Consider the following 21,414-nt stretch of genomic DNA (forward strand, 5'->3'; position numbering starts at 1 on the left):
TGGGCAGGGGACATGGGAGCAAGTACCCTGCCCCCCTCTAAATCCACCACTGAGTCAGTATGAAGTGGTTCGGAAATTGAAGCCATAAGCCCACTAATCTTGAACATAAAATGCTACCAAACAATAAAATTCTCGTGTACATTTTGTCAATGGTTGGGAGAAAAACAATTTATAATTACACGAAAGCGACTTGTACCATTTCCTGCTACAATGTGGCTCTAAATAACCTATCAAATAAAAAAAAATAAAAAAATGGTGGCACGATCGCTACATGCATTTGAAGTGAGACTTTATACTTCAATAAGCCACTTGATCAATAAAACTGAACAATAAAGTACACAATGGAGGTTCATAATTGTACTAAAAATTGTGACGAGAAGCCTGCAAAGAGTCTTACAGTTGTCCGACTATGCTTTATTTGTCATTTTTCCGTCTCTCCCATTCTCCGTCATCGAGCTCAACACTCCTAGGCATTGCACTTCTCGTTGACCTCTGACGAGTAACAGCAACACCGGCTGTAAATTAATAAAATACGAGGAGCGAAGCAAAAGTGCCGCTGCGCCGAAGGAAGTAAGTGTTAATTATTCCAGTTAAGGATGTGTGTGTGTGTGTGTGTGTGTGTAGGTGTGTGTGTGTGTGTAGGTGTGTGTGTGTGTGTGTGTGTACACCTCCTAGGCCCTACTCATATTTGGATGTACTATGGGTTTTAGTTTTCCCATCAGCTTTTATATTAATCTTTCTTCATTAAACCTTCCCTTTCATCTTTTTTTTAATTTTTTTTTTTAAGCTTTTTCTAGCAGCCTCTATCTTTATGCTTCATATACTTTTGTTTTGTGTCTCGAACTATTTATTCACTTCGAATTAATAAATAATAAATTTAAATTTCTTCTTTAGTATAATGGAAAAGGACATGTAACTTTCTGCCTGAGGCAGGGTATACATGGAATGAAACGGGGCTGACACACACAGGAGTCAGCTGCCCTACCCGAGGGGCAGACCTGGAGAATGCGTGAGATGAGATGAGATGTAGTATGGAGCAGCGACGTAATGATTTGGTAGGGGAAACCGAAAAGTACCCCGAGAAAACCCCCACAGGACATGGCAACTTCCTCCAAGTTTCCCAATCGCGAAAACCCGGCTTAATCCCAACACAGGAATAGAACCCCGGTCGACCACTGCGCCTCTCTCTTTTATATTTAAAGAGTGCTGATATTTTTGATATTGATATTTTGTTCCGATACTATCCGATTTAAATCAAATAATATTTTGCAAGTAAAAAAATTGTTTGTCTGTAAAGTCGGTTTACAGACGATAGTTTAATGTGACAACGTCATAACAAAACATTGATGAAATGACTGATCCAGAGGAAAATGAAATATCATATTCGGCCTGAGACTGAGCCGTTAACCGATATATCGAAAAAGTCGATACGTGCAGGCCGATATTTTATCTGTATCGATATAATACAAGCGATATATCGAAATACTGATATATCGATGTGTTTAATAGTTCTGCCTGCCATCCCTAGCTGCGGGAAGCCTGCGGGACCGCGCGAGCGCGCCTCACCTCCAGCTGCGCCGCCAGATGGCAGCACGTGTTCCACAGCTGCTCGCCGCGGGCGCAGCTGGCCGCGTCTCAACGCGCGGCGTTGCCACGTCTACCAACCCTCCCGGCCCGGCGTCATTGTCAGGTGCACACGAGCAGGGGACGCAACTGAACAGGCGGAATATGGCCACTAAAATAAAAACCTGCACTGTTAAGAAATGCCAAAGTCAAAAATTAAGTTTTAAATACATATAAAGAAAACATTGAAATATCTCAAACATAATGACATAAATAAAAAAGTAATTTTACAGACAGTATCAGTTCAGAATTTATGGAATGGTGTATTAAAGGAGTGGCGTATTGAGTATAATTGCAAACTATTATACTTTGGAAAATTTCTTGACAATTCTGAATTATCTTGATAGCAATGAAATAAAGATGGCTGCCATGTGCACATGTTCATGAGTGTGCTCGTATTTTTTTTTTTTGTAATTTAAACGGAACTTATGATTTTTGGCTAGGGAGTTTTTAAATTTTGAAACAAAAGATAAAACACTATAACATAGTGTTTTGGTTGTACCGTATTGGAAAATAGATGATATGAAACAATCGTGGTGAATATTCCCTGCAACGAACGACCACAAAAAAAAAGTAGCCAACATATATATATATATATATATATATATATATATATATAAGTTAAGGACTTTCAGGTTGTTTGGTTACCTGTAAATACCGCACAGTTCGCTGATTTCTAAAGAAAATAAGAGTGTTTGTTATAGCATTGAGTCGCTACTCTTATCTTCCTTGCTTTGTGTTCCGAGGGTGACGCCAAGATCGACGTGTATAATCGGTTTCGCGCTTAAATTAACTTTTAGGGTGGGCCTTCTTGATAGACTTTAAATAAGCCAATCCACCCGCCCCGTTACAAAGGGCCCGTTTGCTTGCTATCACTGTGTTCTGGTTGTCGTTCAAGTCTCAGTAAACACGTGGCATTCCAAAATGTAAAATTAAAAAAAAAATTACGAAACCTTTTTTTTAATTTCATTTTTAATATATTTAAACACAACAAAACAAAACAAACCAAGTGCATAACCACTAGAAAACGACATGATCGAATAAAGTTCTTTGACTGTTTCTTGCAGTGAGTAACATTGATTTAATAATATTTTTTTGGACATACTACTGGCTCGCTGTAGAAAAGGTTTTGATGGAGATTAAAAACTGACGAAAACTAGCTTCTACTGCGCAGCTTAGGTCCCCCCCCCCCCCTCCCTTCTTCGCGACAGAAGAGAGGGGAGTGACGGAAATTCTCTGGCACAAAGAAGTGGGGGGGGGGGGGGGGGGAAACTAAGCTGCGCAGTAGAAGCTAGTTTTCGTCAGTTTTTAATCTCCATCAAAACCTTTCCTACAGCGAGCTAGTAGTACATCATTGCTGGTTTGAACTATATTCTAATAGAAATGCATCAAGATGGACAACAAAAATTAATACATAAACACAAGGAGAACAAATCAAAATCTGCTGATGTTAAATGTTGGGTGTCTTGGCAGCACAGAGAACTCCGTGGAAGGAAGTTATCACAGCACAGACGAACACATTGAGACAGTTGCAAAACAAGAACATTCAATGCAGACAAATAACCTTGGACAACACAGATACGTACACACGAATACAGCGATGAAACTAAACACACGTGTATTCCGAACAACACAACGACGACAGCACAGACCCAACACAGCGGGGTTCCTACGACGAAAACAGGTGCGACGTTTCGGGAACTGACATCTGCTCCCGTCATCAGGCGCAGACTGATGTTGATGTTCCTCTATGACGTACAGTGTAAAACAGCAAGGGCGTATGTCCATGGCATTGTTTTATATCAGACTGAGAGAGTTTTAAGGCCCGTCTACAATTGCAAAGTTCTTAATTGTGACGGCGGACACTGATCGTTGATTAGCTCACGTGCCCCTCTGACGTCATGGGTGGTTTGGGCGAATGTCTGAATCTCCCTGGTCCGAATAAATTGGTCAGCTTGATATATTTGTCTAGACGATTGACTCAAGAACTATGAATAAAAATAATTAAATAAAAAAACCCAAAAAATACAAATCGTCAGTTTACTTTTCTCAAGCAAAATCATTAGTTTAAATTATATGTGAAAACGTTGGAGTTCTAAAAGTCCTCTATTCCTAGGGATTTTGGTGCGACAGTCAATGTTAATTAAAAAAAAATTAAACCATAAAGCTTTTGTGGTCACCGGGGGACATAACAAGCGAAACTATTCTGGAATACATTCTGCACACTTTAATGTTCATATCAAGAAATAATCCAAACTTAAAAAGTACTTGACTAATTTAGAAATGCGGTTCTATTGTTGTTCAGCGGTGCTGCTATCTCTAGTATTTTTGCCGTAACGATTGTATCGATGGTTGCGAAACGTCCGCTAGAATGCGTTGAAGTCAGTTTACTAGCCTCGCGCAGGCCACACTAGTTATTAAAACGGTTTTCCAATTAGCTTCCTTTGCTTGGGATTCGGTTAGGGACACGTACTGGAACTAGGCTTGCGAGTTAGGTCACGGTTGTATCCCAACAAGGCGGTGCTTAACACGAACTCTTTGGAATACCGGCCTTTGAAGGGAAATTTGTTTGTTGTGGAGGGAAAATTTTCCCGCGCGCCGAGGGTTGAGAATCTGGCCGTCTCGCAAGGAGACCGGGGCAGTGTATCCTTGGCGCAGCCAGGCCCTGGAGAACCATCCCCCCCCCCCCCTCCAACCCCATAGTCCCGCTCTTTGATGGCTCTCAGACCGCCGCCTGTCAAAAGCACGCGGCGAGCCTATCAATTCGCCTGGCCGCCTATATTTCAGGCGCGCGCTCTCTGCGCTCCGACCTGCGCGCGTACGGCCCGACCGAAACTTGCGGTCGCCTCACCTGCCGCTACGGCTCAACGTCAATATCTTTGCACTCACCCCCCCGCAGCGTTTAAAATGCATTTTGACGTGATAACGTCTCATAAATCGATGAACGCCGGCTGCACGCACGAAAAAGCATGACTCATTGTCACGCGGGAGCAGGACGTTCCGCCTGAGCCGAGCGTGCAAGAACCTGCCAACCACCGTGCGAGAAAATATTCTATAATATCAAACAGGTTACGGCGGGCTTTATAACTAATTGTTCGTGATTATTTTTAAACAAATTATTTTAAAATTAAATTTGCAAAAAACTGTATATAATATTTGAAAATTAAAAAAGTATGCAATTTTTTCATCAATGTTTTCTTATGGCGTTATCGCGTAAAATTATCGTCCGTAAACCGACTTTACAGACAATCCCCTTATTTTTTTTCACGAAATAATCTGATCGCTCATTGGACTGCAGTAAGGTAAGCCCGCGCATGTGAGGTACTTGCTAAATTCTCATTTATTTCTTGTGTTGTCCTTCATTGCTATTAAATATTGTGCTTCAAATACACAATGTTCAAACCTGGGGTAGCTACGTAGCCTGATATATATATATGTATATATATATATATATATAATATATATATATAAATAATGGTTTTTATTTTGAGTTCTACTTATTTGGGCGCGTTATGAAAAATATTATGACAGTGAATTTTTACTTTATTATTCACTAAATAATTAAGATTAGTAAATTAGAATAATTATTGAGTATATTTATTGAGTTTAATTATTTATTAAAATCATCTCAATTATTTTACTAAACTAAATAATTTATTCAAACATGTGTTTGTATTAATATTGAATGCTGAGTATTTATTAATTTTTTTTAAATTGTATTATGTTTAGACTTTTTAAACTGTATTTATAATATCACTCCAGTCCTGTTATTATTTTATTTATATTAATTTTTAGCATGCAAAATTAAAGTAATTTTTTATTAATTACAACGCGCGTACATAAGTAGAACTCAAAAGAAAAAAACATAACATATGTGTATAAGTGTGTATAGGTGTGTGTGTGTGGGGGGGGGGGGGTGGAAGGGTTGGGAAGTGTTCTTTATCTGCATGACACGACTTAAAAAGCATTTTATAAACAATTAAATATGGCTACATCATGAATTAATTCATAATCATGCGTTAAAACACGAAATATTAAAAGCAAAATAATTTAGGATGCTATCCCTTTACACCGGCCGCAACGCACGCTGGGAAACTATCACGAGCCAAATAGATGTACCCATATATAAATAAAAATGTAAATGTTCGTTCGTTCGAAATCTTAAATCTCTGAAAGTTCTTCATTGATTGCTTGGAAATTTTGATACAACTTTGCATTCATGTACACGCGTGTTTTCATATACCTATGTCACACCTGTGACAGGTAAGAAGACAGATACAATTATAGATAGGTGAAAACATAGATAGGGGTATGGAGAGATGTATAGGTATATAGAGGAGATATATAGATGAGATATAGATATAAATAAAATAGAGATATATAGACAGATAGAGTTCTAGATACACAAAGGGAGATAGAGAGAGAGAGAGAGATAGAGAGAAACGTTCTATGTGTGCGCCTACTTCAAACAAATTTTAAAAAAAAATTAAATGATTGAGGCATTGCAACGAAAGCCGGGCATCAGCCAATAAATAAATAAACAAACAAGTCGAGGAAGCCGCAAGCCATCGGCGCTTCTGTCACGCACCTATTGTACATCTGCGCGAGACGCATGCGTGCTTCAGACGTGCCTTAGCGGCGGCCGCGGCTATATATATATATATTTTTTTTTTTTTCAACCCCCACCCCCTCCCCCTCATCCCGCACGTCTGCCAGCCGCACGCGTCCCCGGGATTGGTTGGCGGGAGCAGGACGAGTGGTTGAGGGGCGTGGAGGGGGGAGAGGGAACTTCATTCATTTGGCCGGCTTCTTGCGCCCATATCCAATACATCTCGCAGTCAGCGCCAGCCGCTGCCAACCTACCAGCGCTGCAATTACCGCTGGCGCGCGCGCAGGACCGACAACTTGACGACCCCCTCCTCCCCTGCTGCTAGGGAGTGCCGGGACAAGGCGGCTCGAGTACCCCCTCTCCCGCGGTGACGGGGGGTAGAAATGGTGGGGGGTAGGGGGTGGGGACCCCCCTCTCCCCTCCTCACTCCCCGGTCGCAGGTCCTCGTGGAAATGAATTCCTGGAGCCAGCCTTCTGCAGTTGGCACCTCGAGGACGTGGCGCGCCCCTGGCGGCGGCGCGGGGAGGCAGGCGCCGTCGACGGCTGCTGTTTGACGCATGGTTGCGCGGTTGGCATCCCTGCTTCGGTTTCAAACACGTCAAAACCCGATCCTCGTTTCCCAAAGCTGGGTGCGCAGTTGATAAAAAATATATATAGCAGTAACATTTAACAGCGGCTCGTGCGAACAAGATTTGACCACCATGTTTCCGAATCTGCTGATTCATAAAAGCGCTTTCAGCATGGGAGGGAAATGTACATACGCACGCATGGCGCAACAGCCAATGAGATTTGATGTAAGTTTTTGGACATACGCCATTGCTAAGAACTTTCTGTTGAAGAAAAACTAAAAACTAAAATAAAAAACTAAAAAAATTAAAATACCCCCCCAAAAAAAGACAAAAAACACACAAAATTAAGCAAACAATTGCTGTTGTCAACAAAGACAACAAAAGATAACAGCCAATGAGAGTAGATTATGATGCCATTTATTAATGAGTGCAAATAAAAGTAAATTTATCAATTAAATTGTAGATTTCATTTCACTCCTTTGTATCCATACAAAATAGTGATAATGAAATAAAAATTATTCAATCTTATTCATAAAATTATGCAATCATTTCATCAATGTTTTGTTATGACGTTTGTCACGTTAAACTATCGTCCGTAAACCGACTTTACAGACAACCAATTTTTTATTTATCGTTTAAATTGGCGGCGAAGTTAAGATGATACGCCTTTTCGTACACTTAACCACATCATGCGAGATGATAGAAAACAAACTTGAATGTCAACTAAATGTTGAAATATAAAAGTTGCAACAAAATTTATAAGTGAATCGAAATTAAGTACTGCTGGAATTAAACCAATGGTTAAAATGGTCATTCGTTGCCAATATAAGATAAAATGTGATAGTATAACACTAATAACACTCAAACATTCATACGCAAATTAATATAATAGGAAATGTAGATCTCCAGTAAGTAGTGTGACAATGCATAAAAAAGTAAGTCTGAGTTCAAAAAAAAATTAATATTTCAAGTGTATAGTAGGACATACACATCAGAAAGAAATTATGTTTGGTACTTAATGTCCTTTCTACTCTACTTCAAGACCCTTTGCGTCTGATTGGAGCTTAATCAGGACAGCTGTTCCCTTAACGCTTACACAGGACAGAGTTTGTTTCATGTACGCTAACATAGCACATTGTCTGTTCCGTGTTTGCCGACATATGACACCGTCTGTTTCCTGTACGATTACGTACGGCTACACAGGTCACCGTATGATCCCTGTACGCTTCAAAATATAATCTTAAGTTTAGTTCATATTTTAAAACTTTTGATATATTTTACTTCCTGAAAATATTGACGAATTGAACGTTGGTTTTTATCACAGTACATTTAAACATTGATAAAAATAAATTTTGTCTTGAATAAGGACAGGATAATCTTCGTTGCCATTATGTTGGCATCCGTTTTTAATCATAAAATAATAAATTTTTCCCCGCGGGAAAAATGTTCCACCATCGACTGACCTGCAGTTACAAAAGTGCCACGTGTCCTACGTTATTAGTCTGTAGTATACAATTTTTTTGTAACTCTCTGCAGTTATTATACATTTAATTTTGTATTATTTAATTTGTCTATGTTGATTAAGTATGTGTAAAATCCAGCATTTTTGGTTGGTAAAAAGTGTTTGCTGTTGGCCGTAGTTGTTTTTTTTTTCACTGTCTCAAGGAGATATGTCTTTCATTTAGTTAATTATTTTTTTAATTTCAGTTGTCAAATACTAAACAAATAAAGGAATTAATCAATCTCAAATATGTATTACGTGTCCAATCAGATTGTGCAGATCCTCTAGTACAATTGATGGGTGTTTCCCCCGTGTTTGTTTCACACGTTAAGTGAAGGTGATGAGCCACACAGTGAAATACAACTTTCCTTATTAATTCCGCGCCTGTCCTCCCCCCCCCCCCGGGTCTACCCCCACACACACGTCACTTCAGCGATCATCCGAAAGCCCAGGACCGCTGTCCGATATCAACGCGGCGTCTGTCATACCGGGACTTATCGCGTGTGCGGACGAGGACAGCTGACACAGAGGTCGAGCCATTCATTAAAAAGTGATTCCGATTCCAATTACGGCGGCGGACGCCTGCTGCCGCCTGGCGGCGGCCCGGGGAACTGATGGTGCGGGCCGCCGCGCGGAGATAGCGCGTCTCTTCAGCTGCTCGCTGCAGCGACGGCAAGTCATTCGAAAATTGGAATTTTTTATTTTTATTTATTTTTATACGTCTGCCCATCGCAGTCGTTTGGTGTTGATAGCATCCGAATGATAAGTCGAAACTTTTAATTTGGCAAAAAAAAAAAAAAATATATATATATATATATATTATTGGTTGGATATTTTATTATTGGATATTTAATTGGTTGTCTGTAAAGTCGGTTTACGGACGATAGTTTAACGTGACAACGTCATAACAAAACATTGATGAAATTATTGCATACTTTATGAATAAAATTGAATCATTTTTATTTTAATAATAAAAGAATAAATACTTGAAATTATACTAGTAATCAGATTTTTAAAATGCAAGAATAATTGACCTTTATTGCCGAAATTGTTGTTGTAATAAGCAATGAAAACCACATTAACTTTTCACTTCACTTTATAAACAGTACAATGAGCGTAACGGGACACAGCGAAGCGGAACAATGTGCGTAACGGGACACAGCGTAACGGAACAATGTGCGTGACGGGACACTTTTTCGTGCGTGCAGCCGGCGTTCATCGATTTATTAGACGTCACGTCAAAAATCCTTTGAGTTTCCTGTAGCGCTCACACAGATGCAAGGGGTTGTTAGTTCGAGGTTAGGCAAGCCATGGATGGTATAAAAGTAGAGGCGTTATAAACCCTTCCCTAATTTTCTAATCGTTAAAAATCTTTTAATAACTATGTTTGCCACGTTTTTGCTGCGGGTAGTCGAATAGCTATGACTAAAAAAAAAAATTCGTTATTCGTACGTATTCAAATATAACTTCTCAGAGATGAAAAACATAGAACATAATTAAAATTGACACGAATAAACGTAATATGTCAGTAGAGTTACGGAAATTTCGCGCATTCATTTAGTCGTGAGTCAGAATGCAAACCTTCACTCTCTCGCGCTGTGCTCGTGATTGGACCGCAGTTATTCGGACACGCCCCTCTACGACCGTGAGCCAACGAGACCCAGCTAGGAGAGAAGCGAGCGAATCAGGCGGTGACAATTGACAAGGATAACAATGCTCTCGCTCATAAATCAACCAGTGGGAAACAAACATGGGTTGAGCACACCTATTCTACCCTGAGGCTAGACGAATCCACGAGATTTCTGGGTTTCTAATTACGTACAAGCCACGATGACTAAGGTACGTGGTGGGGGAACCGGGGGAGGAGACGGCAGAAATGACGTAGCATACTTGCACTCTCGCATACTTGCATACTTGCGCAATAGCATAAGTTAGCGCTCGTATACCTGCATACATTATTTTTGATGTGCGACCTCAACCGAAGAGAATTATGTAGGTGTCATATGCCTAATCTATACCAATATAATAAATCTGAAGTGTTTTTTTTTGTTTGAACGCGCTATTCTCTGATGCTACCAGTCGGATTTGAAAAAATTCTTTTTTGCATTTGATAGCCCAATTCGGGCAGGACAGCCGGCTTCTATGACAGTCAGCCTCACTCCATCCATGCCGACCCTGCCTCGGGCGGGGAACTGCGTGTAGATTTGCATCTTAAATTAAAAAAAGTTCAGTGTCTTAAATAAAAAAATATGCATAACTTCTAACGTGCGTACATAAGTACACACTCCTTTTTTATTTTGACGTGACAACGTCTAATAAATCGATGAACGCCGGCTGCACGCACGAAAAAGTGTCCCGTTACGCACTTTGTCCCGTTACGCGGTGTCCCATTACGCTCGTTGTACGCTTGCGCCGCATCTATCTCTCTTCCACTCGATTGGAACAACCATCGATTTGATTTTTTCGAGGCACATTAAACTTGAAACACTCCCATTCGTTTCCTACTTTTCCTATCATCGTCCTATCCTTAACAGAATAACACAGATTGGAAGAAGTTAAATAGCAAACATGTATGAAAGTTATAGTTAAAATAATCTCTTCGTTAAAGTAATAAACATATTTGAACTAATGAGTGCAAATAAAAAGTACATTAATTAATTAAATTGTAGATTTAATTTCACTCCTTCTTTGTATCCATACGAAATAGTGCTAATTCAATAAAAATGATTCAATTTTATTCATAAAAGTATGAAATAATTTCATCAATGTTTTATGACGTTGTCACGTTTAACTATCGTCCGTAAACCGACTTTACAGACAACCATTTTTTTTTAACTAGATAATTCTCGGAAAAAATAAAAAAAAATCAAACAATGTTCGATGCCGAGCTCACCACACGTCATCACACTGGATGGCGGTCAGCGCTGCTGTTGGCTGGGGAAGGGTAAGGGGGTGGGGCTGGAGGGGCGGGAGAGACGCCACGAAGAGAGGGGAGGGGAGGGTGTCTCTGTGTCGGCCGTCATTGACAGGGAAGCGTTTCTCAAGAAACCGCTTAACTCGCTGTCAGTATCAGCTCCGCTCAGAAATATAACCGCCCCACCCGTGCTGCCCTCCCCTCTCATCCTCACAGAGCTCCTCAGTTCCTTATATATCCGCCTCTTCCCGAGGATATACCACATACCACATACCACATACCACATACCCAGGGAAGCAGCGGCGACACGGGAGCTCAGCTCGTGTTTCCAACACGTCCTCACTTAGCAAACAACACCGCCTAATCTTTCTTTTTAGTTTACGTAATTGGCTTTTGACACGAATTCCCGACTGGGAAATGAATGTCTTTGATCTGGGTCTGTGTGTCACTACGGCTGAGGATTCGACACTGCTTGAAAATCGTAAACCATGAAAACTACAAGAGTGAAAGTAAATATATAATATCTTCGTAGAGCATACTTTGCTCGTGGTCGTAACGTATGACTCACCAGGTTAACATTTCCAGCGATGACGTAATGAGCGTCAAGCCAGCGAGAGTTGTAACTCCGGAAATAACAGACCGATTTGCGTGATTTAAAATTTATAAGTCGCTGTGAGTGAGCTAATTGAGTATAATATAATATACTAACTTTGGTTTTGGAGTTATTAATCGCCAAATGCCTAAGCGAAAACAGGTTTTAATTGGAGGGAAAATAAAATAAAACAAGCAAAGTCACCCGAGCAAAAGCAATTAAAAATGCAGGGAAGAGAGAAATGAGCCAGTGGGGCAAAACAAGAGCCACCGAACGAGGCACGAAATTTACGCTCATGCGAACCTCAGCCGTATGTTTGGTGATGGACGTGGATATGTTCTGTGGTGATTCTGCAGATGTTTTGACAGTTTACCAGTATTTAAAAAAAAACAGTAAAACAAATACTTATAGAATATCCTACCTATTCTATGAAGGAATTCTTTAATTTGATTGACAATAGAGAAATTGAACTGTTAAGTTGTTGAATGGACTTGTGATAACAGCTGCTTCATGTTTTTCATAAAGTATCAAGTATCACTATACAGTTAAATTGTGTAACATGTTCTGTATTTTTTTAATGTAAATATTAATGTCTGCGCACACATATTTGCATGTAAAGGGAACTACATGTATAAACGTGACATGTTCTATATCCTGGAGCCTTGACTCCATGTGGGATCAACGGAACAAAAATACAAAATAAATAAATATATATTGAGTCAGTTGAGCCGGTGGTTGGGGATGATGGGTCGAGTGTGGCAATCTTTTTGACGTGGGCTCCCGACCGTCAAGTAAGACGTACATCGAATTCACGACTAAAAACAAATAAAGCAACATCAATTTTGTTAAATTATTTTATTTATATCATACACACAATTCCCGTCCAGTGCGATGGTGCCCCTGGTGTCTGTAGACCCAAATACAGCCCGCCCAGGTTTTCATTTTATACTAAGAAATAGACTTTTTGGTGCCAACGCATTAAAGCAGACGTTTCGCAACCACCGATGCAATGTAAACGGCAAATATTCTGCAGATCGCAGCACGGCTCACACGAAAGCAAACTCACTAACTGCAGTTGATTCCTTGCTGAGGTAACAGTAGGAGTGTAATCGGTTACCCTTGCATGGGGCGACGGAAGACTACCATCATGGGAGTATTTAGCCTGGCCTCTTCGAAAAAGGCGGAAAAGTACCATAGCGGAAATCTGCCATACGTCCAAAGGACGAGACGGAATTCTGCCATGAATGTGATAATTCTAATTAATTGAATTAGTTTTTTTACTAGAGGTTATACAATAAATGCTATCGTAATTCAGAGACTTTTGTTAACTTGAAAACCAGATCTACACAGCTGAAATAACTTGCTGAATAGTTTCACATATTTCCCAATTATATTTTTTTCATCAGCTTCTTTTATTGATCAATTCTGATTACAGTTGGAATATCATTAATTAAATTTTGAAGAGTGGTCGAGAAAAAATACTACTTTGTGGCACACCTAATATCATGAAATTACATTTGCAAATTTGACTGAAAAGCATCTATTTGTAAGATAATTAAAACATTGCTTGACGAGGCCTAAAATTAATATATATATTTTTAATTTTAACCACAATATTGTTGGAAAGTATCAAAGGAGGCTTTGCTCATTTCGAAATAAATAGACGATCTTCCTGATTGAAAACTATGTGGTTTTTCAGAAATAATATTTTTAGGAATGAAATTCATGTGCCTATAAATATTTTTTTCGTCAAAAACACTTCATTAAAAAGGTATGGGTTAATAGTTTGTGACTAAAATTTAACTGTCAATAATAATTCAAGAAAATATGTACCGATAAATGGTTGAACACACAACATCGGTACCTGTACAACAACTCACTGACTGATACACACTTAATTCAAATATTATATGTACAAAAAATTTTTTTTAAAATGTTTTAAATGTTTGTTTGAGCTTTATTTATAACATGTTGGAATTATATTGCTACAGTTACTAAAACCTAAAACGCTAAAAAAATAAAAAAAAATAATATTTTTGCAAAACTCCGTTCCCCCGGAGAAACCCCCGGAATGGCCACCGCATGGGGAGCCCAAGAAAAGAAACGGGCTCCCCATTTGGAAGCCACCTGGAAGGTTTTTTTCTGTTCCACCCACCGTTTCTTTGGTAGCCTGACTTGTTACAAGGGATTGTATTCCTACCAGAGAATATGCCACCATTTCATCTGGGCAATCCGCCTTGGAGGAGCCGGGGCGCGAACCCGGGTCCTACAAGTCACAAGGCAGGCGCTCTACCCCAGAACCAGAGTGGTAGAGCGACTATCAGCAGTCTTTTTAACACTGACATGATGTTATTCCACGAGTTTACTGTAGTTTCATGTGTCATTAACACATGCAGTACGTGTAGTAACGAACAAATTTATGTGTTCTTACGTTCTTCGTTCAACACGAATTGTGTAATTTCATAGCAGTGAAATATAGTTTGTATAACTTGTCTGGCAATTTTTAGTTGATTTTCTGCAAACAAACTTACAGTGCCGATGTACAATATTTATATATAACTATAGACTAGTAAAAAAATATGTAAAGAGCTTGCACTGTCGATGGTAAAGTTATTTTGAAATAAATGTTAGAGTGTGTTTATTTAAAATATGTGTGCTTACAAGCATGAAGTTATTGTATAACATTTTATTTATTTGGTTTTAAAGCCACAGAAAAGTTAACCTTGTTATGTCACTTTTTTGTTTTGTTTTACCGTGCTTAATATGCGCATCTAATACTGGAAAGCTATTCAAACAACTGTTTCCAAATAGGAATTTTCAAAATCTTAAATTAAGTACTAAATCAATGATAGTGTTGGAGATGTCAAATTAAAAGATACATTTCATACTGACATCACCGGAATTTTAGGTAATGATATAGTACTGACGTTAAATCGATCAGTTTCTGAAGACTAAGAATTTAGATGACACTAGTTTTGTGAGATTTGCTTACTTATTGAGAAATATTCACATTACTTGAATACAACTTTATTTTATTAGAACTTACAGTACTCCTGGGTAGAGAATTCTTGGTAATAGCTTACCTAAGGGTTAAGCATGAGCATAGGTAAATCAGAGTTTAGCAGGAGCATAATTATTTTATTTCATACAATGAAACCATCAAATACTTACTTAATTAAATCATCGGGATTATTAAACATGAACTTCTTTGAGTACACAACCACAGAGAGTGTTTTTTTTTTTAAATATTTGTGTACATCGCCGTGACATCACTATTTAATTATTTGTAATTTTAGTTATAACAAAAGTTGGAATACACGGTTTTAAATATTTTGGATGTGTAATAGTATAAAACATGTATTATGTTTTAACTGTTAAAGTATCAAAAGTTCATTCATTGGATGTGTATGTTTATTTCAGTCCAACAAAGTAAAATATCCTTCAACAAGAGATTTCACTTTTCTTATAATTTTGTTGTTTTAAATTATTATTATTATTATTAGAACCTTTCCTTCAGTTCAACAACTTAAGTAGGTATAATAATTTCGCTATGAAATTAAACTCTTCATACATACTACACTTGATATTTTGATATTATTACCAAAAAATATATTATTTTATTTTAAACATATTTTTTTTGTAAACGTATGGGTTTCAAATACTTTAAATTTTCTTTTTTTTTAATGGTTCTTTCAATTGGGGAGCTTGATTATATATATATATATATATATATATATATATATATATAAAATAGGGCATACACCATTGCTGATTATAATGTATGTCATAAGAAACCTCAATAACAGACAAGAAAGATAAATGTGCAAACACGCAGAAAACAAGCGAAAATCGGGAACATCAAAACTTTTAAAACATAGACAGAAAATTACGTAGAAAGAATTGGTAAAAAAAAATTACAGCACAGACGTTTCATTTCGTTTCATTCCGTCGCCGCTCCACACCCCACCTCCTCCCCCCTCTCGCACTCTCCAAGCTGGTCGGAAGGAAGGATCTGTCCCTGTGAGAGTCTGTCACCAAACTTTTCAGTGCTATACATAACGCGACGTTTTTTATCCACAAATAAAATCCCCCCCCCCCAAAAAAAAAAATTCAATTCTAAACGTAGGTACTAAAATTGTATTAGAAAATTTAATTTCAACCTCCCCTGACCTTCATTCCGGCAACGCTTTTGCGCGGGGTCCGCCATCTTTGTGTCGCATTTCCGTTAATGGACACGTAATTTACTCGAACCGAATGCGGGAAACCTTCATTTCACAGACGAGAGAGCCACACCCGAAGTTTTCCGAAGTTCATGCTCGTTTTTTATTTTTTTTTTTCGTTCTATCTCATTGTATAAACCGGTGTGACATTAAAATTTGCGGTCGATTAGGATAGGTCAGCTACATTATAAACACTTTAAAAACATTGTGGATGGTTGGTTATATTAGGTAAGTATAGCTACATTAAAAATACTGTAAAATCATTTTATGGTCGCTCAGCAAATAACTTTTCAACATGTAACTATCCAGGGCTAGGAAACCGTTTACATGCGATTTCGCAGTATCTTTAATGTAGCTATCCTAACCGAATCAACCGTCCACGATGTTTTAAAGTATTTATAATGTAGCTAACCTAACCTCAATTGACCATTAGTTATCAAGAGTTACAATGAACAAAAAAAAAAAACCCGATCGGAGGTTTTGCTCTCTCGTCCGTGGAAAGAAGGCTTCTCGCCGAATGCCTAACCGCGAGGGTGGAGGTCTGGCAACGCCGCGGGAAGGGCGTCCGGGAAGAGGGAGGGAGGCGGCGACGCGCGCGCTGCCAAGCGGCGGACGGCCGCACCTGCCGGCGGGCTCTGGCGCGGCGGGCCACAGCGGCGCTAGCTTCGCTCGGAGAAGCAGGGCTGCCAGAGTCTCTCCACGGGGCGGCGCCGCGCGCTCCTCAGCGCTGCCAACTGCCCCGCGCGCACGCATTCCACGCGCGGGTCCCCCTTCCAGGGGCGGGAGGGAGCGCTTGTAAATAGCACGTCCCGCAGCTGCAGCGAACAGCTGTCTCCCCTTCCTTCCGTTCTCAAACAGCTTCTGTATTATCGCCAGCTGCACCGCGAGCCGGGAGAATTATTTTTTACGTTATTTGTTTTCTTTTGATTCCAATAACCGTACATTCGCAACATTTTTTAGTTTAAATATATTATTTTAATTTTTTTATATTTTTCGCGGGAAACGAGAAGATCAAAACAGCCAACAATTCAGCGGCAGACGTCTCCATTAGCCGGCCAGGTGGCGTCCAACAGTCCAGCCGTCGTCAAGGTAAGAAACTAGCAACAGCCTACCTCTCTTATCGTTGTTGAACCTCGTCATCCGGACATTAAAGGCAATCCGGACAATCCATGTAATATGTGTAATTAGAAAGATTAACAACCAAACTTACCGTTTATTAAGATAAAAAAAAATTTGTAACATAATTCCATAGAATACATACCCTATATTGTTTACAGTTCATTAAAAAAATGTAAAATAACTTTTTACGTAATTGATTAACAAAAAATTCGTCCACTTTCTTCTGTTACCAACATGTATGGTGTTTGAATGAAGTACGGTCAGGTACATACACCATAGTGTGCTGATTGTCTTTAAGAACACAATTATTGTCATTTTGAGTGTGTTATTAAACAAAATGTCCACAAATCCGATCCGGATTATCTGGAGATACGGATGAACAAAGGTTTACTGTATTGGGGATTGTGATGTTACGCGCCAAAACTATTTTTTTTCCAAAACTGTAAAGTGTGTGTCGTCAGTAGCTGATATTTATAATATGTATTTTAGTCAACGCTTAAATTTTCTCCGGTGCATTAGTTATGCCCAGTCAAATGAGGCAACAAAGTCATCACACAGTCAACAACCATTAACTAACAAAATAAAACATCTTAGGTTGGAATTTAAAAACCAATAGAGGCTCAGAATCGTTTGCGCAAAATCACAATGTTAAGACTGTTATTTTAGTTCCCTAAATATCGTAAATTAGATATTTGTTTGGGCATACCGGTGGAAGTATTAAAATATGCTGTAGAGTTTTTTAAAATTTTTTTTACTAATCAATGCTCGTTTAACGTGTGCAAAGGTTAATAATGATTTCACTATTTGTAGTCTATGTTATAAACTAAAGATACCATAAAAACGACATAATTTTATTTTTGATCGCGTGATGTTATTTTTAGTTTTTTTTTTTTTAAAAAACCTATAAGCCCTGTTCGGTCGAAAATAGTTAAGATTTTTAACTTTCGTTTTGGTAGGACTCATGATTTACTTCCGTGTATTGCAGTGCAGACTTAGTAGCATTTAGGAAGGAAGAATTCCTGTTCGGATGTAAATTCTTAGTATTTAAAAGTATGAGTATTTATATTCATAATTAATAGCCACTTGTCTTTTATCGATGACACAAAATAAGTAATCTGAAGTGGCCGTTAAGTGAAATTTTCTTTTTGTTTTTAATTTTTCAGGAAGAATAACTTAAATTTTTGGAATTTCCTGAACACGGCTATAGATATAACGCGCTATCCTGTCTGTACAGAGTTCGCTGAGGTTGACACACACACACGCACACACTCACCCCCCCCCCCCCCCCACACACACTTTTGGTGGTCTTGGGGCCGAAATGAGAACCTGAGAAAACTTTACTTTTCTGTCGCAAAACGTGTACCTTCGTGGTTAGAGGCTTTTTCCCTTCTACCCCCCACCTCGTCTTGTCACCCAACCGTAGCTGCTGTGTCCATCTCACGCGAATTATTCATCGCGCCATCTGACAGTTCCCATTCGATCCCCGCCGCTGGCCCGCTTGTCGCGCGGTCGTCTCGGCTGGGACGAGCACGACACGACAAGCACGACACGACAAGCAGCTCCAGGGGGACGCACCACAACGCCGAAATACCACAACGCTGAACGTACAATAACGCCGAAAACCATAACGCCGAATGCCAAATTGAATACAACGCAGACAGCTAGAAAACTGCTGTGTACCACCACGCCGAAATACATTAACACCGAAAAATGTCATTGCAGGACTGCCACAAAGGTTAGGTTAGGCTAGGCTAGGTTAGGTTAGGCTAGGTTATGTTAAGTTGTGGTATTTTGGCGTTAAGATACATTTAAGAAACACACACAAATTCATTCAGTTGTTTTTTTCATTTTGCTCCTGTGCCCCCCCCCCCTCCCCCCCTCCCCACAGCAACATTTTTCGGCGTTACTGTATTTCGGCGTTGTGGTACACAGCAGTTTTATAGCTGTCGGCGTTGCGGTCAATTTGGCATTTGGCGTTATGGTTTTCGGCGTTATTGTACGTTTGGCGTTGTGGTGACGACCCCAGCTCCAGCACGGCCACGACAACATTGACCCGATGATTCCTGAACTGTCTGGTTCCAAGCCAACTACTGTAATAAAATGCTGTTACAGAATGTGTTAAAAACAGTGTAGAAGAGAGAAGAAAAAAAACGGATATGCCATCTCTCAAGTCATGTTTTTATTTGCTGATTTCTGTAGTCATTAAACCCAATGTCATCCAGAATACCATAGAGTCTGAACTTTATTAATTAAAAGTTCTTCGCAGAACTCGTTCATTCTTAAATTAAATCTTCACCGATCTACAACAACAACAACATTGACCATAAACAAGATGATATCCGTTTGTATAAACGTATGAAGGCAAGCTACAGGTATTTTAAAGTGTATTTTAAGTGAATTTTTTTTTTAGCATAAAGATTTACCAAGTAGGAAAAATATTTTTGAAGTTTAGTTCTATAAGGTTTCCGTTTTACTTTCTGTTGGGCGGCACGACACGACAAATTTAAGAAACGAAATCTATTCGTTGCGGGTCGACGGGACGCTAGTGACGTCACGGCGACCTTGAAATTTCATTGGCTGCTGAGTGTAGAGTCCGCCGTGGCATTGCGACTCCAGCTCTACACTTACACTGCTGCTCACAGCTCTCACTCTAAGCTTAACGAAAAACGCCAACTTCATAAATTCACTGTTACTTAGTTCACTTTCACTGAACACGAATCCACAAAAATTGAATCTTGGTGTGCTATATGAAGAGACTGGAAAAAATTCGCGACTTCGATGACCTCTAGGATAGACTCCAAGATCGTCTATGTACCAGGACAAATTGCACCTGCTCATTGGATTAATGACTCGTGACACGTGTTACCTGGGATGCTTGTGATTTTTTTGTTGTTGAAGGTTTTTCACTGGCTTAGAGTCCTTCAGGTAAACGGTGGCCTAATCACTGACTCAGAGTGAAGGTGAACGAGTTTGGAGTCTAGCCTACCGCGAAATGAATCCGCGAATTTTTCCGGTCTCTAGCTATATCTTTGAATATATATACTGTATAGAAGTCGCGAGTGGATAGGATTTACTCTACGTCTTTCAGAAGCTTGGGAACTTCACCGCTGCAGTGCGCTGCCGTAACGCCCTGCATCGTCTTAGTTGTTATTTACACGTTAGAGCACAGCACTGTCGCCAGCTGTCATTCCCCGCACCCCTCATCCATCATTCACTGCAGCTCAACGTCGTTCAACAGGAGGGGGAAGGGGTGTTTGAAGAGTTCGACACTTGTCCGCTAGGGACCACCACAAGTCGATGCCCTAGAGATGGTGGCGATTGCGGCGGTGAATTAACCAACTACCTCAAAACCGTATTAGAAATTTTAACCTGGGCTGGCGACTTCTATACAGTATATATATTCAAAGGCTATATGGAGGGCCGCGCCTACCTGGGCACACACAGAATGTGCAGAGCTCCAGGAACCCCCCCCCCCCCCAACCACGCGCTTGTGAAAACTGCCCGAGTTATCAGAGTGCGGTCTGTTTAAAAAAAGCATTCAATAATACGCTGAGGACGGGTGAATTGTTTGGTTTCCGGACTTCGTTTTTCAATCGTATTTTTAGAAGAGTTAAAATTGGCTAAAAAACCGAGTGTTCTCAGAATAATTTCCAAGCATGAAACCACCGTTAGAGATTCTTGAAAGCACTCAAGGGACTTAGGTACTTGCTTTACACCTTTATTTTCGTTTTCCCGTCATGTAAAGTTATGGTTACCGCTCAGATCTCTTAGTTGTATGGAAGACGAGAAGACTGCGCGCCAGTTCACAGCCTTGCGCTTAGGGGCGACACCGCGCTTGAAGCACCAGCGAGTGTCGCACTTATCATCCCGCCTCACTACTCGTCATCCAGTTTCATAAGACATGCTGATTTTTTTCGTCATTTTTTTCATCCCTAATTTAATGCATGGGATATTTCTTAAAATTTTAACTCGATACCTCCCTTGATTTCTTGTCCCGCCACAAATATTATCAACAGATATCCACTTAGTGTAACATCACGGGTGTGAGAAGTCGCGCAAGTGATGATAACTACGAAGACTTTAGCGCCTTTTTGCACCCGTGATATATTACACTAGGTACGTTAATATCTGTCGAAAATATTTATGGCGAAACAACAAATGAAGGGAGGTATGGAGTTAAAAATTTTAGAAATAGGCCTGGCATTAAATAAAGGATAGAAAAATAGCATGGCGTGTGAGGTTGGGATACATCATCAACCTAACTTCC

The sequence above is a fragment of the Bacillus rossius genome, chromosome 15 (assembly GCF_032445375.1).
Source record: "Bacillus rossius redtenbacheri isolate Brsri chromosome 15, Brsri_v3, whole genome shotgun sequence".
Lineage (NCBI taxonomy): Eukaryota > Metazoa > Arthropoda > Insecta > Phasmatodea > Bacillidae > Bacillus > Bacillus rossius.